The sequence below is a fragment of the Coenobita brevimanus genome, chromosome 57 (genome assembly GCF_032717465.1).
Source record: "Coenobita brevimanus isolate Jiangsu-jjx chromosome 57, ASM3271746v2, whole genome shotgun sequence".
Lineage (NCBI taxonomy): Eukaryota > Metazoa > Arthropoda > Malacostraca > Decapoda > Coenobitidae > Coenobita > Coenobita brevimanus.
In genome coordinates this window covers 25,662,406-25,685,361 of record NC_137010.1, presented here as the reverse complement: position 1 = coordinate 25,685,361, position 22,956 = coordinate 25,662,406, and positions in this window count along the sequence as shown.

The following is a 22,956-nucleotide window of genomic DNA, read 5'->3' as shown; positions in this document are numbered from 1 at the left end:
GCGGTGTATGTTTCCCTAGCACGTACCCAAGACGAACTGAAGCAGGGGTAGGAGGCCTGTGCTGGGGCCCTGATACATATTATGAATCATAGCCCTCTAGCCTTTGGTTCCTTCTTAGTTGTATAAGCACACACACACACACACACACACACACACACACACACACACACACACACACACACACACACACAGTCACTACAGTCACTTTTTTCATGTTGAGTAAATGGCGCTTACCTTGATCATTCATTGTCAATAAAGAAACAAAAGCACTTTCCCCATGACGACGGACTTTTGATGCACCCTGCAGTTAAGCCCGGCTAAACAGGTACGTAGAAGCCTCTGCTGCTTGGGTGGGTAGTGTGTTTGCCTACCACTCATCTAGATCAGGGGCTGAACCCAACAGGAGTGGACATCTAAGAAGGTGCAAGTGTACACAGAGTAAGGATAACATCATTACAACTCCCGTGCGAAACAAGCTGACATAACGAATAAAAGTTTTGAGGGAAGGCCCATGAAGCATTATTTGGTCAAGAAAAAATATATATACTTAAGCTGTAACCATTACTTACCCATTGCTATATCAACATCAGTCCTGTTGGGTTTCTAGCACATATTCATGTTTACCAGCCCTACTGATACAGCTGCACTGTTCAGTATAAAGATCATCGGACCTCCTTTAGCGACACTACTTTGTTTTCACATTAACTGTGTGTACCTCTTTACATGTGTTTCAGGAGCAGCACAACACAGCTTAAATGTGTGTGGTAGAACTGATCACCCCCCTCCCCCAGATGGTGTGTGCAAACTATCCGCTACAATACATACATCTGTTCTCCCATGTTCACACCCAGTCAAGCTTCCCTCAGTGATATATGCTCTATCACACCAACAAACACTGCCACTCCAACTGAACACAATGACCTTCAGGACCAACAAATGCATCACGAACATATAGCTTTTGAAAATTTTAATGTCGGTCGCCTGCTATGTGCAAAGACTATATACACAGAGACAATAGATAAGACAACAAGCAGATAAACGGAGAGATATTTCAATACAGAAAAAAAAAAATAGGTAGACAGATCAGATCGTTAGACAGAAAAAATGACCTGCAGTTAAACAGGCCGACAAAAAAAAAAAAAAAAAAAAAAAAAAAAAAAAAAAAGATGGAGACCCCAAAATGTACCCAGGAAGCCAATCCCTCAAAACCTGCCTCAGTCCGGCCAACCAACCCCGCAGTCGGTAAACCTGTCGGTCACACTCCCGGTCCGACCCCGCCAGACCGGTCCACCTCAAGCGGAACCAAAAGGGGTTGAGTACCTTTCACCGCCTTTACGCAAAATTTGGTGAGATTGTGCGTACTGTTACGGGGATGGAGAGTGAAGGTGTGTGTGTGTGTGTGTGTGTGTGTGTGTGTGTGTGTGTGTGTGTGTGTGTGTGTGTGTGTGTGTGTGTGTGTGTGTGTGTGTGTGTGTGTGTACTGTATGATTATGTATGTATGTATGTATGTATGTAAATGTGTGTGTGTGTGTGTGTGTGTGTGTGTGTGTGTGTGTGTGTGTGTGTGTGTGTGTGTGTGTGTGTGTGTGTGTGTGTGTGTGTGTGTGTGTGTTCGCTAGCTTTGACGTAAATTAGATCGACCTTCCCAAGAAAAAAAAGTGAGAGAGAAAAAAAGACCCAAATTCTTGGGCTCTTCAGACTGTGATGCCTGCACCCACTGCGTGCGAAAGACTAAAGGTCAAAGGCAAGGGGAAAGGCAGACTGATACAGGGCAGACCACCTGACCTGATAAACTAATGGCGAGCACCGGGTAAATCCTGCATTGGATGGCTGGACAGTGAACAGGTGAGTGTGTGTACAGAGACGGGTGCTGCGTGCCAGCTGTAAATCCTTCAGTCAGGTAACTTTTTCAACTACATAACGAGTCGTCGGGAGAAGTATTTACAAGGGATTTTAATTTGTTTACAAGAAAAACAAGCCTTTATAACAATTCACAATTAGCAAAGATATTTTTGTTACATTAGTATTCATTTCAGTTTCTCTTGGGAGCGTCTGTTACTTATTCAATGAGCGAAGACAAGTACAGTCTTAAACACAACTTAAACGTAGGAATATTTACACGTGCGGCCCTAGGTATACCACAGAGGCACGCGCTTATTTGCTCTTTGTTCTTGTTTTTGTCGTTCTGCCCACACAAGGTAACATCCAACGCCGACTTTCACAGGAAGTGTTATCCGCGTCCTGCCTCACCATTCACTCAGTCCATGCCCATCCCACTCACCCCAGTTTTTTTTCCTTCTCCATCCCCTCCTGGTAAGAAGAGGCCAATTCCTCCTGTCAACTGCACCCCTCGTACAACACGCTCCCCCACCACAATCATGGTCCATCTCACCCGCCCCTCTCACTCCCTTCTATTTACCCCACATCATTTTTTTGCTCTCACACCTTTGGCTTCCATGTTACTAAATTTTTTACACCACGTGCACAGCATATAATTCTCCGAGCATGCCCCACCACTTGCCACTTTTCCACCCCCCATCCCATCCATCCCTGGCCACCCATCCTACCCTTATAATGATCCGTTGTGGTGTATATAGTAAATGTTACCTAGACTACCAGCCAACGTACAACGCCTATATTCACAGGGTATACTTCCCCCATTGTGCACCACCACCCATTATCGTCCCACCCTATCTCGCCCACCCCAATCACCCACTCAGTCCTGAATGATATGAAATGTCATATCACAGGGCTGATTTGTGGCACTCATCTCTATACACATGACCTGAAACGATCTGTTTTGATACACATGTATATCTTGGACCAGAAGGAGTCTAAAATTACCTGAAGGATCTTAAATGTCCTAACTTAAAAAAAGACACTGCACTGAATGTAATTATTATTTTTACTCGCCTTCACAAACGTGCAAAAAAAATAGACTTAAATGGACATAATGGATATCAAGTAATGTAAAAGTGCCGAAATTTCCTCAAATAATATTCAATTAATGTACTTGGATATGAACATGGCCAAATGACCACCATGACTCGAAGCTGACTTACTTTGATGTAATTAAACCTGAATCTGATTGGACCTGATTAGATATGTCGCCTTGAGACTACCAAACTGGACCTAAACTGACGTGAATGAGCCTGACTCGATGTAGTAGCAGTTGCTGCAGGTGTTGTAGCTGCTGCAACCCCAGGTTCATCTGAATGTGAATCCAGCAGACTGCAGTCCACCGTCCTCCTTTCAGGGGATAGGGAGAGAGATGAGGGGCGTTCGTGTAACCAAGCAACACAGCCGCCGTGGGAAGTCGTCCCTCTCCAGCACCCTGAATGGACGTGAAAGACCTGAATGGACCTCGTGACCTGACTGGGCTTAAATGGACCTGGATGGACCTAACTGAACCTGGAATATCCTCAACTGACCTGGCCGATATGGACGTAGTCAGCACTGGATCTGAAGTGGCGCTGACGACCCTGAGTGGACATAATTGGTCGTGAATGGGGATGACCCTGTTTTGATCTGACTGAGCCGAATTGAATATAAAGAACCTTCACTGATTAAACCTGAAGTGGACTTAAGTAAACATGAATTAAGATGTGCTGTATGTGTTAAGTCCTCACTCTCTCAACACACACACACACACACACACACACACACACACACACACACACACACACACACGGGTGCGGCATTGCACAACATTCATCCGTCACCTGATCCATTATTGCTACAGAATGAGACTCGGGGCCTGAGGCTAGGCTATTTCATCCAGATTTTAATGGAGAGAGTGGCCAAACACTTTCTCCTGAGAGGCATTGTATAGTAAAGGAAACCATCTGACTTGTCATTCAATGTAGAGTCACCGGTAGGCAGCCCTATATAAGGCGAGAGGATGACTGGCGTCCCCACTTACCACACGTACAGGTACTTAAATAAGGCCCTTGCTCTGAGGTGATGGTGATGAAGTTAACATGAGAAATAAGTAAACAGCCGCAAGAAAATAAGTCAGGGTGAAGAATGAAAGTAGAAGAAGAAAAATTAAGTTGAGCAATATTAACAGAGAAACCACAGTGCAGAATATTGCTATATTGCTCAAAGTAGGAAGATGAGGGGAACGGCAAGATTACGACCAGTTTATTACGTCTATACAGGTTTTCCCCAGTTATTCAGCTCTCCCTCTCTTCTCTTACAACACAGTGACGAAAGGCTTCTCTCTCTCTCATGCTGGGGGCAACTCTAGTATTTTATTCCAGCTAACGCCAGAAGATTTTTATTTTGTTAGAGTGAGTCCTTGGAGCCTGAGAGTGGTAATTAAGAACAGAGAACATTTCCCTTAAATACTCAATTAACCCTTGCAGTCTGCTATTACAACAGGGTGGCGTAAGACTTTTGATGAAACCTGCAGGTACACAGGCTAAATTAATATATTCTCATTCTTTTCTTTTCTTTCTTACTTTTTTTTACAAGATCTTGCCTAACCGTGCAGCTTACTTAAGATTTATAATGGGTCTTATGATATTATTATGGTGCAAGACTGGCTTTAATTAGTGGTGCGGGTTGCATGGGGATGTGTGGCGGAAATAATAAGTTGTTATTTACTGTTATGGTTTAGATTCTCCTCTATTCCCTTCTTCTTCATGATAATCATCATCGTCATCATCATCCGGACCTCCTTTTCCACCCTAGGGCAGGGTGAGGAGTAGCAGCGTCCAGACAGCCCAAATGTGCTCAATCCAATGGGCCACGCTTCCATTCACTCATCATTCAAGCCCCCGGAATCCTGGCTCTATCGGATACGCCAAAAACATTCACCACGTTCTGTAGCTGCATACAAACGTATCCCATAGACTCAATCCGGACGCAGCCACATTAAAAAGGGGTGCCAAATCCCTGATCATGCACTTCTCCTCACAACATATCCAGTCAACTCGATCTCTTGTCAGTTCCCAAGTCTCACCGGCTTCCAAACCTCTCTTCCTCACACACTCATCCACTATATCTCTCCACCTTCTCCTTGGCATACCTCGCTTCCTCATTCCTTCAAATTCGCTCATATATACCTTTTTCACCGCTCTATTGTTATCCATTCTCTCCACATGAGCATACCATCTCATTTCACTCTTTTCGATTCTGGTGCCCACCGACTTTCTCACTCCGTCTTTCACGAATCTTATTATTTCGTATCCTATACACTCTCTGTACTCCACATACATTCGTCAGCAGTCCCATCTCCATTGTTCTTACTCTCGACTTTTCATTTTCATGCCACACCATAGTCTCACATGTTTCTTATCAAGGCCTTCATTGCACCAGCTAGTTTTCTTCCTTGTGTCACTCTACTTTCCACTTCTTTTGCACATGAAAGGTTTGAAAATGTTTATTAATGACTCTTATCGACCTCTTCCGGGTCATACAGGTACAAACTATTGTTGCACAATTTTACACAAATACACGAAAGAAAAACTACAGCTATTAGATATGTGTTTTAGGAAAAAACTTGGCCTTCCAATATCTTATTCTGCCTATATTTTACAGAATACAAGTAATACACCTATGTCTTAATGCTGCGACACTACTCGCAATGCTTTGTCATTATGAAAAAATGGTTTTACGCCAGGTATCCCCGAAGGGCTAAGGCGTTGCCCCTGGGTAGAGGACTTCTGGATTGCAGCGTGTAGCATTTTATGATCGGATGCCCTTCCTGATGTCTACCAATGACCCTTGGGTGGATTCGATCCTCCGACCCTTCGGTCAGAGCGGAGCGCTCTAACCCACTGAGCCACGGCAGCACATATTCCTCTCTTTTCTATTATTGTACCCAGATAACTGAACTCTCACCAATTCCAGCCTCTCTCCATTCACTGTAACATCGAACTGGGAGTCATCTTACTCTCTCAATAACCATCACTTTACTCTTTTCTACGTTTACTCTCAAGGCACGACGCTCACAGACATCAGCAAAACTCTGCATTAGCCTACTAAGCTCTTGTCCGGCATCTGCAAGCAGTACTGCATCATCAGAATACAACAAATTTGAGATATTCCATCCAACACCATTCATTACCAACGCTATCCCTCTCTCCATTACTCGCGTTTTTACTTCTCTCATCACCCCATCCATATTAATATTGATCAACCATGGGGAAATCACACAACCTTGTCGGATGCCCACGCCGATCGTGAACCATTCACTTAGATGCCCATAAACCCTTACACATGCTTCACTACCATCATAAAAACTCTTGACGACACCTAGCAGCTTACCATCTACACCGTACATGCGCAAAACTTTCCACAATCTTTCTCTGTCCACTATGTCGTATGCTTTTACCAGGTACATGAATGCCATAAACACCTTATGGTCTTTCTCACAAGCCTTGTCCACCATCTGTCTCGCTGTAAATATTTGATCCACACATCCTCTGCCACTCCTAAAGCCACCCTGTTCATCATTCACTAGGACTTTTGATATCTCTCTTACTTTCTCTATAATAATTCTTCCATATACGTTCTCTACCACACTCAATAAACTTACGCTACGATAATTCTTGCACTCACTACGCTCACCTTTATTTTTGTACAGGGGTACAATTACGGCCTTTCTCCACTCAGCTGGCACAGTTTCACTCTCCATGCCTTCTTACATATCTCCAACAAGCACCTCATTCCACTCTCTCCACTACACTTAATCATCTCTGCATACACCTCATCAACCCCAGCTGCTTTCCCATTTTGCAGCCGCTTCACAGCACTCTTCACCTGTGCTAGTGTCACGTCTCCTGGCATTGCATTCTTTCTCTGCACACCCCCAAAATCAATCATGTTTACAGCCGCTCTGCTCTCTATTTCCATTCATCAAGCTTTCAAAATATTCTTTCCATCTGGTCCTTACTTCATCTCCATGGGTTAATAATCTACCACCTACATCCTTCACACCATCATATTTCTTTCCGCTTTCACTTCTACATTTTCGCACCTCTTTCCAGAATAACTTCCTATTTTCAGATAATTTCATGATGCTGATGCTGCTGCTGCTGCTGATGATGATGATGATGATGATAATAATAATAATAATAATTATTATTATTATTATTATAATTATAATAATAACAATAAGTTAAACACCGAAACCGTCCAAGGACAACTTTGATAAAGAAAAACTTCCCACAGCCATTGCTTACTAGAAGCCGAGCTTAGGGACCTTGAGGTCAAGGTCACTGATCTTGTGCATGTCACCTTAGGTCATCACAGTCTATTAGTGTACCAAGTTTGGTGGCTCTAGCTTTAATCCTTCATGGAAAATTATGTGACATCCGGAATATCCGGAGAAGTCCCAATTTTGACTCCATGTGATCTTAAAGAATAATCAGTCGATTCGTACCACACTCCTTCCAGCAATGCTGCCACTTTAAGGATTTTTTTCAGTAAAATTTCAGATTTCTAGCTTAAGCGATTTCCGAGAAAGCGTCCCGAAATCCGTTTTTTTTTATATTCTAAATAGAATCCGGTGATCCGGTTGATGGACTGCCTCCAAATTTTAGCTGGAGGAGGCTGCCAGCTGGGTGATTAACCTGACGGAGTTTGAAGGTTCTAGGCCAAAGAGCCTCCGAGTAATGGCCATTCACTTTTTATGCGGAAAGAATAATAAGAATCTGACAAAACAAGAAAGTTTTAATTACAATAATTATAATAACAATACAGTAATAATAATAATAATAATAATAATAATAATAATAATATTAATAATAACAATAATAATAATAATAATAATAATAATAATAATAATAATAATAATAATAATAATAATAATATTATTATTATTATTATTATTATTATTACTATTATTATTATTATTATTATAGCAAGTTTGATAGTCGAGAAAATTTAGTCATAACATCTCATTAATCTTGTCATTCTTCCTATAGTGCTTGTTTCTCACTACATTCTTAACCCTTTATATCTTACTCCTCCTGCCGCCACACGACTGACTCAGATAAAGAGAAAATTTAGGACGTACCGGTGTTTTTTCATTCTCGGGGTGACGGGGTTAAGAGAAAGTTAGGGGAGTAATCTTATAGCAACGAGGGCGAGGGTGTATGCAAGCCACCCCCTTCCCCTTCCCCTTCCCCTTCCCTTTTTTCCGACAGTCATTTACGGAGCAGCTGTCGTCGTTGTGTGGTCAGCCTGCATGCCACACCCAGGTACCTACGTAAACACAGTACACTTTATTCTTTGTATATACTCTGAGGACGCATTGTTTTCTACGATTCTTAGTGCCACTGGACGATTTTATTCGTCCCAGGGGAGGCCGTCTCGCAGTCAAGGGGTTTAAAGAGGCGATGTCCGAAAACTCTATCGTAAGCTCTATATAATCGCTGGGTGGTGGCCTGAATAAAGGAAAAAAAAAAGGTCATGGTTGAAAGGGTTAATCTCATCACGAATCAGCTGTGAGCATTACGGTATAGGCTTATGTGTCTGGTCTGCATGCCACGTAAACACCCAGGCCCCTGCGACCCACCCTCAGCCAAATAACATCGAATGGGTTTAGCTGGAACAAAATACTAGAGTTGTCCCGACCATACAAGAGTTAACAATGACAAAATTAACACTCTGAGGCTTCTGTGACTCTCAGCTGATTAAAATCGTCTGGCTTTACCTGAAATGGAAAACAGTGCCAGCGTCTCTCCAGCCTGGAGAGAATTACTTAATGTAGTATCACCACTCCCAGGTTTTTATGACTCTCAGCTGAATTAATGTTTGACGTCAACTGGAACAGAATATCTGAGGTATTCCCACTTCGAAAGAGTGAAGAGCAAAGGAGTGTACATAAACACGGTATATTCTCATCAGGAACCAGGTTGGTGCTGTGAAGGCGTTAATACGAAACAGGTCTGCAAGTGGCAACAGCAACAGAGTGCATGAGGGAATATCATTACCCACACTAACATATGGCTGCGAGACATTGGTGGGGCAAAGGGGGTGCAGATGGGATTCATTAGCAGAGTGTGTGGAGTGCGGAGAGAGGATAGGATAAGAAATAATATCATTCGTGAAGGAGGGGTGGAGATGGGATTCATTAGCAGAGTGTGTGGAGTGCGGAGAGGGGATGGGATAAGAAATAATATCGTTCGTGAAGAAGGGTGGAGATGGGATTCATTAGCAGAGTGTGTGGAGTGTGAAGAGGGGATAGGATAAGAAATAATATCATTCGTGAAAATTATGGAGTAAGGAAGTCCTTGAACAACGGAGTGAAAGAAAGCGTAATTAGATGGTATGGTTATAATGGGAGAATGGATATAAATAGAGTGGTGAAAAAGGTATACGTGCGTGACTCTGATGATAGGAGGTAGCGCGTTACTCCAAGAAGGTGAGTACATATAGTAAACGAGTGTGTGAGAAAGAGGTATGGAAGTTGACGAGGCTAGGAAATTTACAAGTGGTCTAGGTGGCTGGATGAATTTTGTAAGGAGTGTATTACGAGGGTTTGACATCTTTTTAAACTTGGCGGTCGTTGGACTGAGTCTGTCTGAAAGGTAATTATGAAACTATGGAAACTACGTGCCTGAAGGTGTACCTAAAAGGTGGCGCTAGGATTCTGGGGGCTTGAACGGTGATAGAATGGGTGTGTGACCCATTTCACTGGGCATGCTGTTGATTAGTTCTCCCACTGTCTTATTCTTTCTTTTTCATTGCCTTCCTGGCCCCACCTTTGCCCACTCGCAGGTGTGAAAAAGGGTAGGGGTGATGATGAAACTTTTGAGCATTTGCTGTGGTTAATCTGCATGCCACGTTGCAGAGCTGCAGGAGCGTGTTAGAAAAGTCAAGCACGGCTTACACTCATGATGAAACAGTTGTGAGCTTTACATACAGTTAGTCTGCATGCCACGCTGCAAAGTGGATTCAGTTCCTCCATTCTGACAATCAAATATGGAACAACTTTGGGCACTGCATGTAGGTACTCTGCAAACCATATCGTGCCACACACCTTTTTTTCCCGTCTCTTATTTCCAACAGTCATTGATGCAACACCTGTCAGCAATAGATATGACTTGCTCGTGTGCCTCATTGTAAAGCACATTCAACAACGAGACAGCAAGGAACGGTGGATAAACAAACGCCTTAATCTCATTACGGGTTTCACAAGCGACTGTCAGATACCGCCAGCTTGCCCTCCCTTTAGAAATCTCACTTTCTGACCCCCTCCAGTGTGATGACTTCTTCATTTTATTCTTGTTAAGCCGAACGTTTATTTGTAGTGTGAAGGAGACGTCTCGTAGTGAAGAGGTTAGAAACTGTATCCATTAAACCCACTAATCTCTCGGCAGAAACCTTGTCTAAGCTGCAAAAATGGTCCGACGGCGAAAATAAGGTAACAAGAAACAGAAAAACAAAAAAAAGGCGTCATCTAAGAGGCGTGGGTAATGTCTTAGTAACCCTAACTTGCACTTGAATATAATCAGCTAACCCTGTCATTGTGAAACCCATTCGTTAGGCCCAGTAAAGAGAGATGCATGTGATATATTGGTATGAAGGTGATAAACCGAAACAGCAGATGACCGCAATTTGAGTGACCAAAAATCATAATACGCGAATGTAATCTTAAGGTGACAAAAGAAAAAATGGTGAACGTTATGAAATGGCATACAGTAGGTATAAAGGTGACCCAGCATTATGATATATGAACGTAATTTGAAATCAGCCCTAATACAATATAACAGGTGAACATAATTGGATGGTGGACAAAAATACAAATCAGTACAATACAACAGCTGAAAGTGAGTATAATAATTCAATCCGACAACGTAGTAGTTTACCTTTTATTACTGCTACCTTCATACCATTTTATTAAGCTTAGGAGAGACTTTTAGAAATGGGGGAGTTAGATACGGCATTCATCAACCCCTTCACTACAAAAAAAAGTCTCCCTTAGGATGAATAAAATCGTCCGGAGGTGGCAAGAAAAAAAAATAAAATAAATCACCGGGTTGAAGGGGTTAAGGCTGCCACAGATACAAAACACAGGCGATGGAGAAATACGACACTAGAGTGAACCTGGAGGTCACAAAAAAAAAAAAAGAAAGAAAAAAGAGAAAAGAAAAAACAGAAGCTTTGGTGAACGTAACTTTAGAGGATCTATTTAGGCAACACGGAAATCCCTCGAAAATTAAGAGGTTGCCCCAAGGTTGAATAAAATCGTCTGGCCTTGGAGGGAATGAGAGAAAAAACGTTCTCGTGGTGAAGGGATGACTGTAGATTATACTGCTATTGTTATATTCTTTGCTTCTTCGTTTCCACATTTTTTATATCTGTTGCACCTTCTTTGCTTTTAATTTCTCCCTTGTTCGTTCTTTCTGTCCTTTATTCCATTATCTGTTACAACCATCCTTCACGCTTCGATTTTTACTAATCTTATCTGTCAATCAGTCACTGACTCTTATTTATCAATATCTCTTATCTTTTCATATCTAAATGTGTCTCATCCCTCCCTCCCTCCCTCCCTCTTACTCTCTCTCTCTCTCTCTCTCAAACATTTATGCTTACCCCCTCTTCCACCCATTTTCTTTCACTTTTCTCTTTTCCTCTCCTTCACACTCCTTCCTTCTTTTCTCCCTCCCTCCCTCCCTCCCTCTCTCCCTCCCTTCCTACTTACCTCTCTCTCTCTCTCTCTCCCCATCAGCTATATCCCCTGTAATTCCTTCCTACCACTTTCCTTCACTTTTCTCTACTTCCCTCCCTGTCTCCCTCCCTCCCTCCATGACAATCACCTCTTTCTCTCTCTCCCTCTTTTCAAAAATCCACCAAGGGTCAAACTTCCATCGCTTTTCAATAGACGTCGCCTCTATTGGCTTCCCGTTAATGGAAACGGGTGTAATCAAGAGAGGGAAGGGAGGGGAGGGGAGGGGAGGGGAGGGGAAGAGGGGAAAGGGTGAGAAAATGGAAGGGAGAGGGGGGAGTGAGTGGACGGGGTGGGAGGGGAGGAGGGTGAGGAAAGAGGGTGGAGGGGAGGAGAGTGAGGAGAGAGGGAAGGAGGGGAGGGGAGGGAGGAAAATCGGAGAGAAAGAGAGTGAGGGGAGAGGGAGGGAGGGGAGGGGAGAGGGAGGGAGGATAATCGGAGAGGGAGAGTGTGAGGGAGGGTAGAGAGGAAAGTGGGAGAGGAAGGAAGGAAGGAAAATGGGAAATGAAGGGAAGAAAAGCGGTAGAGAGGGAGATGGGAGGGATGAAGAGGGGAGGGAACTGTGTGATGGATGAGGGAAGAAGTAGGGGAAAGGAGGGAAGGGGGAGGAAGGGAGATGGAAGGGAGGGCGGGCAGAGAGAAGTGGGGTGAGCAGTGAGAGATGAGAATGGAGTGTGCGAGGGAGGGGAGGCGAGGGGAGGGGAAGGGAGGGAAGGGAAGGGAGGGGAAGGAAGGAGAGGGAGGGGAAAGGGAGAGAAAGGGGAAGGGAAAGAAGGAGATGGAGGGGAAGGGAAAGAAGGAGATGGAGGGGAAAGGAAGCGAGAGAAAGGGGAAGGGAAGGAAGGAGAGGGACGGAAAGGGAAGGGAGGAAGAGGGAGGAGACGAAAGGAGACAGTGAAGGAGAGGGAACAGTGACAGATTAGAATGGTGAGGGTGGGAAGAAGGGTTAGAGCAAATGGGTAGGGGAGCGGAGGTGAGGGGAGGGGAGGAGAGGAGAGAAAGGCAGGGGAGAGGAGAGGAGCGTAAGGGAGGGGAGGGGAGGAGAAGGCAGGGAGGGAAGGAAAGGAATTAATGAAGGGAGATGTGGCGAGGTAAGGAAGGAGAGATATAGAAGCGGAGGCAGGAAAGAAAGTCAGAGAGGGAAGAAAGGAGAAGGAAGAGACGGGAAGAGAGGTGGAAAGCAGGGAGAAGTAACAAGAGTAAAAATGACCAAATGAATGAATGGATGGATGGACGGATGAATAAACGTGCATAAAAGTAAAGGGAAAATCCATACGTTAAATACTGAAGAGGAAAAAACATATATAAAGGAAAACTATGGAGTGAAGGATAGTTTGTAGAAGGAGAAAGGAAGGAAGTACGGAAGAAGAAAAATGAGAGGAGAGAAGGAAGAAGGAAGAAACGAAGAAGGGAGAAAGGACGGAAAACGAGAAGGAAGGGAGACGCGAGAGAACGCAGTATAATGGAAGGAAGGAAAGAGAAAATCAGGGAGAGGAGAAGAATAAAAGGAAGGAAAGAGAAAAGTGAGAGAGAGGACGGAAAAAGAAAAGAATGAGACACACGACAGACCGCAGAAAGACATAAAAAGGCAGACAAACATACAAGACAGAACCACAGACAGACACTTAAACAGACAGACAGACAGATAGACAGATGAATGCGGCTGGACAGATCATGAGAACCAGGAGTACACACAGACAGACGGACATGACGTTGCTAAAAAAAAAATAAATAAAAAAAAATAAAAAAAAAGATACGATGAGATAAAAAGCAAATATCCATTATCCTATAATCTGATAAGGTTCATAAGGCCGATTAGAAAAAATAAACAAAGGTCGAAAGAGAGAGAGAGAGAGAGAGAGAGAGAGAGAGAGAGAGAGAGAGAGAGAAACATCCACACACTAACCACGCAAACTACACCACTTTCTCTCTTAACAAACAAGGAAAAACTGGGTAAGATCATTTTATATTTTTCTTTATTTTCAAGCCCTGCACGTGGAATGTTGTGGTTTGGCAATAAAGGGTGAATATCCTTGAATCGCCTTGGTTATGAGAGGCGGGTTCCCGGTTTGTGAGGCCTGGGTTGTAGGAAGGTGGAGTGTATGTGTGTGTGTGTGTGTGTGTGTGTGTGTGTGTGTGTGTGTGTGTGTGTGTGTGTGTGTGTGTGTGTGTGTGTGTGTGTGTGTGTGAGAGAGAGAGAGAGAGAGAGAGAGAGAGAGAGAGAGAGAGAGAGAGAGAGAGAGAGAGAGAGAGCTTTTCCCAGCTTCCTAGTGTTAATGGCAACTGGAGCTGAGTCATGTACTTGGTAAATTTCTCCTGTACCCAATGAAATGGTCCAGAAACAGCAACATAAAAAAGCAAAATTGTGGCATTGCAATGAAGGAGTTAATGAGTCACTCAGGACTTTTTTTTTTTTCCTTTTGTTTTTGCTACCACTCGACAATTTCCTTTACCTTAACCCACTTGCGCTCGGTGTCCTCAATATAATACGGAAGTGAGCGTTTTCAAAAGTTAATAAAGTAAATAACCACGCAGTAGGGGCCTATGAGTTTCGTGACTAGGGGCCGATAGGCGGATGGCGGTACGCTTAGAACCTTTCCAGCACAATCCCTCACACAGTAACTGTTGGCACTAAAGGGTTAAGAAGACACAGTAGTAGTGAAAGGGTAAATCAAGACTGTAAATCAGGGAACCCTTCCAGGCGGAATAGTCTCTCTAAATACCAAGCTCCTTGGAAAACGAAATATACTTGATCATACTGAAGAGATGCAGTAGCATGGTTTTTGCATATTATAGTTGGGGTGTTCACCCTTCACTCACATGCTGTAGTGCTACTTTTTCTGGATTGTACTCAGAGTGACAAACTAAATTATTTCTTGTTGCCCTGGAAACCATTTACACGTAACTACTACTCTGGTTGGTACCCATATAACCAAACAGAAGCCTGGTGGTCTATTTGGTTTTGGCGCTCCAACCGGAAGGGACAAATAGGGGTTTACGTCAGAGGGGCTGGGGTTCATTTCTCCACTCAGGCGCAGCGACTGAGCACTCTCGGGTGTTTGAACACCCCACCCACCCCAAAATTCATGTATTGCTGCTATTTTTTTTTTTTTTTAATATTCATCAGGCTTCTTGAATATACTCCTCCAGTTACTCATGAACAGCCTAATTTCACTGTAGCTGATATTTAAGAATATATGTGTAAAAGAATTGGTCGAACATAAACAAAATCGAAATTTGGTTCTAACACTCATATATTACAAAAAGATATACAGTATTGTATATGATATGGTTTTTATTTCCTCAAAATCATCACAGACAATATACAAACTCCTAAATAAGTTCCATTTTCAGATTCTTTACTAAAATCATAGCTACAAAAATATGTCAGTGTTGTGATCTAATATACTATAGCAGTAGGTGTGTGTGTGTGTGTGTGTGTGTGTGTGTGTGTGTGTGTGTGTATTTCGGGCAGCCGAAACAACACATTCAAATTGCACCAAAATTGGCAAAGAAATCGCAAAAAATTCGCTGATGGTCCCAACACGATTGAAAAACTTTTACTATATTTAATAAGCGATCACATTTTGACCAAAAAAACGCCGCTCCTGGTGCCCGGCATAGGATCTCTGTAGAATTTTTTGCCCACAGGTATAACTAAAGTATTTCGGACTTGCGTTCGGACAACTTGGGTTCCATTCCCGAAGCTGCAAATAACACGATCAATTGGTTAGCTGCAAAAAATCCAAGTGACAACGTTACACTAGAACAGCACATAAACGCGAGAGCCCTCCGCAGGAGCAAGTGCGAGGAGCCCGAAGGGCCCACGAGCACTTGTATAAAACTAATTCTGTTGCTGACTGGCTATGAAAAAAATGCGTTGTTTATGCTTTCAAAAATACACCAACACAATAACTGAAAAATGTATAAGTCACCAAATTAAGTGCAAATTGTTCCAATTAACATGCAAGTCCAAGAAAACTTAATGGGGTAATTACAGAACCATAGAGGAGAATAGTACCGCGGGGTGACTAAACACCCCAAAGGACAAAAATGCGTCATTTCTTTACATGACCAGGGGCAGGAGTGTGAAACTCAGTGGTCTCTCCCCTCACGTAATCAGGAAGGTACTGGACAGCACAGGAATGTCAATGCTGCAAACTCAAAATTGTGAGCATAAAATTTTTTGGGGGGTGTTCAAACACCCCAGCGTACTAACGTAGGGTTAAATATCACGACTGAGTAGCCTAACCCCAGACCCCACCGCTTGAGCTGGGGACAATACAGAACTGTATGACAGATATGAGTAGAAGCCTTCTAATAGTGATCATCTTACAGTGCTTATCTTTTCGGTCCGAGATATCCTTCACAACCCAAGTATAATCGTCTTGTACTAGAGCAATTAAACAATAATGACGTCATGGTGGTGAAAGGAAGTAGTGGAGACAGTTTCCAAATCCAGCCGTCAATATGAGAAACTGTGTTATTGGGTACAGAAGGTCATCGCTGCTTGCATAAAACGACTCTTTACCTGTTACCACACCTTTTTGTTCTCCTTGTTGGTAGAAACTGTACACAGTTTTGGGAGAACGGCAACAGCAGAGACGGATTAATGAAAGTAGTATCTGCCCCCAGTAAAAAGTATCTCGCAACCGAAAGAAAAAAAATAAAAAGCATAGAGGTAGCAGGAATATAACAAAAAGGGGGTCACAGCGATAAAGGTTGACCGCTTCATTACAACAACGTATTTCTATGTCTCCGCCCACCTATGGTGGAGGAGGCATGCGATTGGTCTGTCCGTCCATGCATGCGTTCGCGCGTGCGTTGGTCTGTGCGTCCGCGACACTATTGTGGGAGCGAAGTTATCTCCTGAACCCGTCATTAGATTTCCACCAAACTTTTGTCTGTGATGCAGTATGAGGAGATGATGACCTGATTAGGTCAGCTACGTCAAAGGGTCAAAGGTCAAGGTCATATGGGGTCGACTTACTGTAGTTTATCCTTGTGGGCGCAATATCTCCTGAACCCGCGACGGATTTCGACCAAACTTTTGTCAGTGATACAGTAAGAAAGGACAATGAACTTGTTAGGTCAACAAGGTCAAAGGGCCAAAGGTCAAGGTCATATGGATGTGGGCGGGATATCTCCTGAACCCCTTGACGGATTTCGAGCAAACTTTTGTCAGTGATACAGAATGAAGGGACAATGAACTGATTAGGTCAGCAAAGTCAAAGTCAAGGGATCAGAGGCCAAGGTTATATAAGGGTCGACTTGGTTTAAGTCTCATTTCAACCACAATATACTCTGTCATGGAGGTTGTATGGCAAGTCCGTGTACAAGGTTTGGCGGAGGCACACCGGGCGACGCTTTGCGTGGACAGCTCGGGGCCTGAGTTCTCGGTGTTTCATTCTTGTCAATTCTTGTTGCAGCCCGGCACTATATTCACCTTAGGAGATATCTCTGGTGATGAAGGCTATTACAGGACCCTCGCAAGTACGTGCTCCCTCATCTAAGTTGAATAAAATTGTCTGGAGTTGGCAAGAATTAAATCAAAATGCCGTCACTGGGTTGGTACCTAGACCCGGATACACAAACAAGCTTAGGATTAGTTCCCTGTCCTAACTACGACGGGTTTGGGCAGGAAGAACAAGAAACATTGCCCTTTCTACATAAACCTGATATAGCCTACAATAAGCCTCCTCTCGTAACTAAGACTTATTTATTCATTGTATTTATTTATTAGTATTATTAATCCTGCGATGCTGGATGGTATTATTTTCGGAACACCGCTTACATCGTAGCGAGAGATTCAGCCTGTGTGTGTGTGTGTGTGTGTGTGTGTGTGTGTGTGTGTGTGTGTGTGTGTGTGTGTGTGTGTGTGTGTGTGTGTGTGTGTGTGTATGCTTTAACTCATCCAAGGCTATTTAATGTATCTGAATGAAACTTCCCACGTGAGTCTATACCGGTTACCGGAAAAGTCTTCCTCTATATACAATTTTCCAACAATGAATGTCAGGGGGGGAGGGGATTAGCTCCACTCACCAAGTAAAAAATTCTCAAAAGTAGTGAAACCAAGGCAGATATGGCTTATATATTTTGGTAAATGTTGTACAATGGACTCTAATCCTAATGCGATTCTTGGGAGTCTGCCCCCTCCCCAAAATAAAAACTATTACAAACAGAGGAAAGATTTGAATGAAACCTCCCAGGTTAGTTCGTCTGGTTACTGCGAAGGTCCTCCACTATATACAGTCAGCTTGCGCGGGCCGATTACACTTGGTTCACAAACTACACACACACATCCAAAGCCACTCCAACACTACAATACACTTACATGCACTTCTCAACCTACATACAATCTACCAGACAGCCTAAGCCACTTGGTAGCGATAAATGGACTGTATCGTCCCCACTTCGGTCAGGATAGGCTGATCCTGCAGAGGATACTCAAACGGCCAATGATATATATATATATATATATATATATATATATATATATATATATATATATATATATATATATATATATATATATATATATATATATATATATATATATATATATATATATATATATATATATATATATATATATATATATATATATATATATATATATATATATATATATATATATATATATGTACATACTGTTGATGTAAAAACGCCATAACAGCAATGCGAAGCAACTGGTGATAGGCTCAGATGTGGGTGTAGTCTGCCTCCTAACATATTTATGGTGATGCTTTCAAGAACACATTCGTGGAATATGTTGTGTGTAGCTATCTAGGTTATTAGCTACTTGTCTAAAATGCTTGGTAGTGTAACCCAAAAGCACGGCGTGTAACAATACATCTCGGCAATAAAAGATTATATATATATATATATATATATATATATATATATATATATATGGTGTGCCGGGAGTTAACCTGCTAATTAAGGCGTCTGGCAATAGATCCTCACAGAGTACTACAAAAGACAAAGGTGCCAGAACTTGTTGTGCACGTTTTTACTAAGCAGCCATATAGGTAAAATTCCTTATCTGCCCTCTCATTATTTCGGTTTTGGACTGGCTGGTAAATATATCCAAAACACATTCTGGCATTTTTCGTTAATTCCAACATTATATTTATCTATCTATCTATCAATCAATCAAACAATCACATCTATCTATCTCTATCTACCTACCTATGTATCCATATACTGAGAGAGAGAGAGAGAGAGAGAGAGAGAGAGAGAGAGAGAGAGAGAGAGAGAGAGAGAGAGAGAGAGAGAGAGAGAGAGAGAGTGAAATAGGGGAAAGGGGGAGAAAAGGAGACAGGAAGGTAGGTGAGGGGGGAGGGGGGGAAGGGGGATTGGAAAAAACTGGACCCTGGATTCTTGAAGTAAATTGAGGTCGAGGTGAGGGGCAGGCGGAGGGGGGAGGGGGGAGGAGGAGGGGGAGGGAAAAGTCGGAAGATAAGAGTGGTAAGAGCGGGGAAGAGGGAGGGGAGGGGGGAGAGCGGGAAAGAAAGAAAGAAGATGGGTGAGGGGGGAAGTTTTGGCAAGTTGAGACGAAACGGAGGGGGGAGGGGGAGGGGAGGGGAGGGGCGCGGGGAGCGAAGAGAAGAGAAAAGGGAAGAGAAGGGAAGGGAAGGGAAGAGAAGGGGAGGGAAGGGAAGGGAAAGGAAGGGAAAGGATGGGAAGGGAAGGGAAGGGAAAGGAAGAGAAAAGAGAAGGGAAGGGAAGGGAAGAGACGAGAAAAGAGAAGAGAAAAGGGAAGGAAAGGGAAGAAAAAAGGGAAGGGAAGGGAAGGGAAGGGAAGGGAAGGGAAGGGAAGGGAAGGGAAGGGAAGAGAAGAGAAGAGAAAGGAAGAGAAGAGAAGAGAAGGGAAGAGAAGAGAAGGGAAAGGAAGGAAAGCGGAGGGTCGGAGAATGGAGGGAAAGGGAAAGAAAGGAGAGGGGAGAGGAATGATGAGAAACTTTAGCAGAAAATGGAAAGGATGGGAAGAGACGGGAAAAGGAACTGAAGAGAGAAGGCGGGACAGGAAAAGAAGAAAGGTAGAGTGAGAGGAAGGGGAGAGGAAAGAAGTCAGAAGCTTGTTAATGAGGGATAAATGAGAAGGGCATGGGGAGAAGGGCGAGGGGAGAGGCGAGGAGGAGGAAGAGGGAGGAGAGAATAAAGGATTCTAAAGGAGGTGAAAGGGAAGCGAGAGAAAAATTACGGAGGGGAGGGGAGGGGAGGGGAGGGGGACAGGCGAAACGTAAAACGATGAGAAAAGAAGAGAAGGGATGTGAAGGGAGCGGAGGGGAAGAGACAGTGGGAGAGTGCAGAGGGGGGAAAGGGGAGGGAGGTAAGGGAAATAGAGCAAGGAAGAGAGAAAGAGGTTAAGGTGAATGGGTGAGAGGAGGAGGAGGAGAAAAACAAAGGAAGCAGAGTCGTGAGAGGGAGAGGAGGGGAAAGTGAAAAAGGGGAGGGGGAATTGAGAGGGAGATGGAGGGGAACGAAACGAGGAGAGGAGGATTTGTATGCCGAGGGAGGTAAGGCGAGATGGAGGGAGGAGGGGACAGGAAAGGAGAAGATGAGAGTAGGTGCAGGGGTAGGGGAAAGGGGGATTGGAAGGGTAATGGGAAGTGTAGGAAGAGGAGGAGAGGGGAGAGGTGAAGCAAGGGGAGAGGAGAATAAAGGGAGGGAAAAAAGAGGAAAGAAGACAAAGGGAGGTGAGAAACACAGAGAGGAAGAACGAAGCAGAGAGAGAGAGAGAGAGAGAGAGAGAGAATTTGCAAGGTATGAAAGGTAAGGCAAGATGGAGGGGGGAGAGAAGGAAGGGGAGGAGACGGGATTGGGAGAGGAGGAGAGGGTGGGGGAATGAAGGGAGGAGAAAAGAAAACGGGATGGGGAGAGAAGGGAGAAGCGGAGGGGGAAATGGGAGGGGGGATGAAGGGGACTGGTGGGTTTCGGGAGGTAGCCTAAGGGGAGAAAAAAGGGGAGGGGAGGGGAGAAGAGGCAGGAGAGGTGGGAGAAGAGGGAGGAGGTAGAGGGAAGGGGAGAGGGAGAACGGGGAAGCGAAAAAGAAGGTGAGATGAGAGGGGAGGAAAATGGAGGGGAAAAGAGAAGAAGAGAAGGGAGGGGAGGAGAAGGGAATGGAGGGGAAGGGAAGGGTATAGAGGGAAGAGGAGAGAATGGGGAGAAAAGAGAGGGGGTGGGAGAGTAAGAGACCTGAAGGGAAGAGAGGGAGGGGAAGGGTGAAAGAAGAGTGGGCGGAAAGATGCAGATTGTGTAATGGGGAGGGGAGGGGAGGGGAGACAGGGAGATAAGAATGATCGAAGGATGGATCTGCAAAGGAGGCAAAAGGGCAAGGTAATGGGAAAGGGGGAGGAGAGAGAGAGAGAGAGAGAGAGAGAGAGAGAGAGAGAGAGAGAGAGAGAGAGAGAGAGAGAGAGAGAGAGAGAGAGAGAGAGAGAGAGAGCAAGAAAAAAAAATACTCGATCTACTCTGGATCAAAGGTGAGGGGGGGTGAAGGAGGGAAGGGAGGAAAGGAGGGGAAGGGGGAGAGGAAGAAGAAGGAATGAAGAGGAAGGAGGGGAGAAGACAGGAGGGAATAAAGAGGATATAAGGAAGAGGGAGGAGGGGAGAGGAATGAAGGGAAAGGAGAGGAGGGAAGGGGTTGTAGAGAGTATATGGGACGAGAAGAGTTGGGGAGTGACGTAAGGGGAGTGGAAGGGAGGGGAAGGGGAAAGTAGTGGAAGGAAAATGAACAGGGGAGGAGAGGGGGAGAGGGAACTGGAGAGAGAGAGAATGGGAAGAAAAAGGGTCTGTAGAGAAGAGGAGAGGAAAGAAGAGTAAAGGAAAAGAGAGGAGAGCAAGGAGAGAGGAGGGGGAGGGGAGAGGAGGGGGACGGGGAAGGGAGAGGAGGGGGACGGGGAAGGGAGAGGAGGGGGACGGGAGGGGGTCAATATCAAAAGTGACTAAACTGGATCACTTTCCCTTTTATTTCGTCCCTCCCTTTACCCCTCCCCTTCTCCTCTATCGTACCCTCCCCCTCTATTCCTTAGTTCCCTTCCCCTCTTTCGTTCTCTCTCCCTCTCCCTCCCCTACCCCCTTGTCAGTCCTCCTTTTCCATCAATCATATGCTGTCGCTTCCCTCCCCTTCCATCAATTATTCCTACCTCCATCCCCTTCCCCATCACCTCCCTTTCTACTCTCTCTCTCTTCCATTCTTTTCCCACTTCTCACATTCTTTCATATTCCCTTGCCCTTGCTTAGTCAGCGTCTCCTCACTTCCTTCATCTTCCCCTCTCTCTCCCTCCTCCTTGCCTCACTCTTTAGCTCTCTCCTCCCTCCTTCTCCCCTTTCCCCCCTCCCCCTCCCTCTCGCCCTTAGTTTTCACCGTCCCTAGTTTTGCTTGTCATTAGTTTATTTGCATAATATAATCGGTATTTGCGTCAATCCACACGTACGCACAAAAACTAGTAGGCTAAACACACACACACACACACACACACACACACACACACACACACACACACACACACACACACACAAATTATTCTGGGAATAATTATAAGAGGTATTTAAATCAATCTCCTGTTTTTTCTATGTATGTCTCGAACGAATAGTAGTGAAGTAGTAAATTACTTAAAGGCCCTAATATCTGATGCTCCAGGTTATGATGACAGTTCACCAAAAATATTAAAACATTCATGTGAATCACTGGCCATTCCATTAACCTACATAATTAATCTTCCCTTAAAACAAGGCATATATCCTGATCATTCAAAAGAGGCCAAAGTCATTCCTATATTTAAGTCTGGTAACAGATGTGACATTAATAACTACAGGTCAATTTCGATTCTACCAGCTTTTAGTAAAGTATTTGAAAAAAATATTGCTGTGCGTTTAATTATCTTGAAGAAAAAAATCTACTAACTCAATACCAACAAGGCTTTAGAACAAACTGATCAACAGAAACTGTAGTACTGCACTTTGTTAACAATGTCTGTAAAGTTATAGAGGAAAAACTTTATGTAGCTGGGATTTTTACTGATTCGTCTAAAGCATTTGATTCATTAGAGCACAGTATTTTATCAGACAAATTAAAACATGTTGGGATTTGAGGTGTGCCGCTACAACTTGCTCGTAGATATCTTTGTAATAGATCACAGTCTGTTTTTTTTAATAATATTTCTTCACAGATTAATTCTACATCCAAAGGTGTACCACAAGGGTCAATTATAGGACCAATTCTTTTTCTCATATAAATAAATGATACAATAAATGCTAGTTCTAAA